Source organism: Chiloscyllium plagiosum, unplaced genomic scaffold, assembly GCF_037043375.1.
Source record: "Chiloscyllium plagiosum isolate Xiang-an unplaced genomic scaffold, Cpla_swu_hap1 HiC_scaffold_45, whole genome shotgun sequence".
Lineage (NCBI taxonomy): Eukaryota > Metazoa > Chordata > Chondrichthyes > Orectolobiformes > Hemiscylliidae > Chiloscyllium > Chiloscyllium plagiosum.
This window is the reverse complement of record NW_028270183.1, coordinates 93000351-93003805: the sequence shown is the minus strand read 5'-3', so window position 1 is coordinate 93003805 and position 3455 is coordinate 93000351. Positions and strand designations below refer to the sequence as shown.

The 3455-nt window shown below is 43.5% G+C and overlaps 1 non-coding gene across 1 annotated transcript; it reads right to left on the bottom strand.

Moving 5' to 3' along the window:
* Window positions 1–2223: 2223 nt before the first annotated feature.
* trnar-ucu (transfer RNA arginine (anticodon UCU)) lies at window positions 2224–2315 on the bottom strand. The gene is given in 2 exon segments: window positions 2224–2259; window positions 2279–2315. It is a non-coding gene; the product is annotated as a tRNA-Arg (tRNA).
* Window positions 2316–3455: the final 1140 nt, after the last annotated feature.

The following is a 3455-nucleotide window of genomic DNA, read 5'->3' as shown; positions in this document are numbered from 1 at the left end:
CAAGGTTCATTTTTGGGTCCACTGCTGTTTGTCACCTTTATAAATGACCTGGGTTCGAGCATGGGATGATGGATGAGTAAATTCTCAGAATACACTAAGTCGATGGAGTTGTCAACAGTGCCGAAGTCTGCTGCAGGTTACAGACGGACATGAATAATCTGCAGATCGGGGCTCAGAGGTGGCATATGGAGGTTATTGTGGAAAAGTGTGAGGTGATTTACTTTGGAATGAACAACAAGAATAAAAAGTTCTGGGCTAATTGTAATGTTCTTGGAAGTTTAGATGAGCCAAGCAATCTCAGCGTCCATGTATATAAAACTCTGAAAGTTAACACACACGTTGATGGATTTATTTGCAATGAGCACAGTGTGTTAGTTTTTATTGGGAGAGGGAATGAGTTTCAGGGCCAAACGATCCTTTTGCAGCTCCAGACATTTGTCTGGTATGGATAAACTTGTGGAGTTGGGTGCGGTTCTGGTCGCCACATTATAGGATGGATGTGAAAGCATTGGAAAGGTTGTAGACGAGATTTCCTCGGATGTTGCCTTCTGTGAAGGGAAAGTCTTACGAGGAAAGGCTGAGGGATTTGAGGCTGTTTTTGATTGAGATAAGAATTTTGAGACGTGAATTAATAGAGACATAAAATATGATCAGAGGTTGCTTTAAGGTGGACAGTGAAGGCCTTTTTCTTCAAATGGTGATGGTTGGCACAATGGCACATCGACGTAATTTGAGTGTGATTGATGCCGAGGTCGATTCCTTTCTCAGAGAGTAGTAAGGGTGCAGATCGCCTTGCCTTCAACAGTCGTAGACTCACCAACATTCAGGGCAATTAAATGATCATTGGATAAATTTACGGCTTATAATGCCAAAATGCTGGTCAGATGGACTTCAGATTGGTATCACAGGTCGGTGCAACATTAGTGCCAAAAGCACTTTATTGCGGTGTAATATTCCGTGTTTGAACTGTTCTTCAGCTTGAAGTTGAAAATCATCTCTGTTCACTATCAGTAAAACAAACACCTGGCGAGAATCCAATGCACAATTTTGGCAGTGCATGTTCTGCCATTCTATAATGCAACTACAGCAAGCTAACTAATTACACCGCTGGATCTGTCGTCTAATGATGACAAACGTCTCCTGATCTTACCACTGGGACCCTCAACCCAATTACTCATTTTTTTCTGTGGACCTGAAAAGAAACATAGTGCAGAGGAGGTTATACTGATAATGGATCGCCGATTATGAAGCATTAACTTCAGGAAAATGGCACAGAAAATGTGGTGAAAATCGATTTTATTGAATACTGCGTACGTTTTCCGTGGCTTCCTGCGTTGATCACAGGAAATGTTATGTCGCCACTGTCCTGGGATTTTCCTTCTATCGGCGTCAATTCGTCAGAGAATTCGATTCACTGACATTTCACCAACTTCCTTTGGCATGTTCTTATGACACATCCACTCACACTGCACACAACATCAACAATGTTCAGCATACTACATCCACGAGCATGTGGCATGGTTTTCATAAACAGTGAAGTTTGGATAATGTTATGCAAAGGCAAATTGAAATTCAGTTTAATTAGTAAAGTCGCAAGAATCCAGAGTAAGATTCAAAATGTCAGAAATTCACGTTCATTACCTTGGGCAGAATTCCAGCCCAGCAAAGGGGAAATCTGCCCCTGAATCCCCAGCATCCATGCAATTGTGTTGCTCCATGTGTTCACATGGAAACCTATGTGAAGGAACATTCAGCCTGAAGGAGAACTTGTGAGAATCCTCCGCTGTCTGATCTAAACCTGAAACAAGAGCTGTCTATTCCAGCTGGGAGGGAAGCGAGGTGGAAATGAGACGAACATATTACTTGGTGTTTAATTCATATTGTCCCCATTGTGATTATTTAAAAACCTGGGCCAGAAATGGCACAGACACAAAGGAGCAGAAGGAGGCCATTCTTAACACCGATCCTGCCCCGCCACGTCATTCGATATCGTCATGGCTGACACAACAATGTTAAGTCTTTTTCCAGCCCATCCACGTCATCGTGTTGCCGAGTGGCTAACAGATATTTATCGGCCTCTATCATAAATAGACATCGAAAATGTACATCTGTGAGAGGAAAATGGTCCGTTTCGAGACAGTTGGGTTTCTGCATGAATACTACTGGTTTTGCAGATGACAGCCGAGTCTGGTCTGACCACTTTGCAATACATAAATTAAAACTCGACTCTGATGGGATTCGAACCCACAACCTTTGAATAGCAGCTTTCGCAGAGATGTAGAAGTCCAACGCGCTTTCCATTGCGCCACAGAGCCGTGCATGCAGCGAGCTTTAAGCACACAAGTTTGCCTTTGACGCATTGCGTTCAGGATACCCATCTCGCGCCTGTCTGTCATCATCACACTTTCCGGTACCTGGTCCTTATCCACTCCTGCTCTGGCTCATGAAGTGTTCGGTGACAGACTGCTGAATCGTTCTCATGATACTTAGCTTTACCACATGTTCAGATAATGATTTCCAGATAATCAATACTCTATAGGTGAAAGCATTCTTCCTAAATCTAATCCTTGTCTCCTGTCTTTCATTTATGTCACTCTGTTACTTCCCAATACAGGCTTATCCTTGTCACACATATCTATCCTCTTCATAAAATGAGCACGTTAATCGGTTTCTCATTCAGCCTTCTCTGCGCTTAGATGAACATTCCCAGCCTAGCTCGTCTACCTTCACAATGGGAGTGATCAAGCCCTTGCCTTTCTTTTCATCTCCAGCGAAATTCTCCTCCTGCAATCAGACGCTTCCAGCAGTCTGGCGATTACAACGGAAAAGCAAAGTTCTCAGAAGAAAAACCAAAAGGTCTGAACAAAATCAGCAGCTCTTGTCCATCTCTGATGAGAAAGGAAAGTTAACGTTTCGAGTCCAATGATCCGTCTTCGGAACTGATGGGAAGGGCGGGTGGACGAAGAATGTGGAAGAGGGCAGACGGTTTCTAAAATGATTGAACTCGATGTTGGGTCCTCATGTTTGCATGGGCTGTTGGTAGAAAATTAGTTGCCGGTCTTTGGTAGAAAATTAGTTGCTTGTGTTGTGTCTTGAAGAGCACAGCAGCAGACCAGAAACTGAAATGATTGCCTGGGAACACAATGTCTCGATTAGAGTGGGGCTGGAAAAGCACAGCAGTTCAGGCAGCATCCGAGGAGCAGTAAAATTGACGTTTCGGGCATCAGCCCTTCATCAGGAGTACAGGCAGAGACCCAGAAGGGTGGGAACACATTGTAATGTTGAAGTACAGGAGACTGGAAGATCGGGATAGTTTTTGTTGATTCTGGACAGAATGTAAGTGATCTCAGCTTTGTCACCGACACTATTTTCCTCTCTCCATTGGAGAAAGGTCACATTCTGAGCAGGAAATACAGTTGCCTCGATTAAATGAACTGCAGACAAATCTCTGGAAG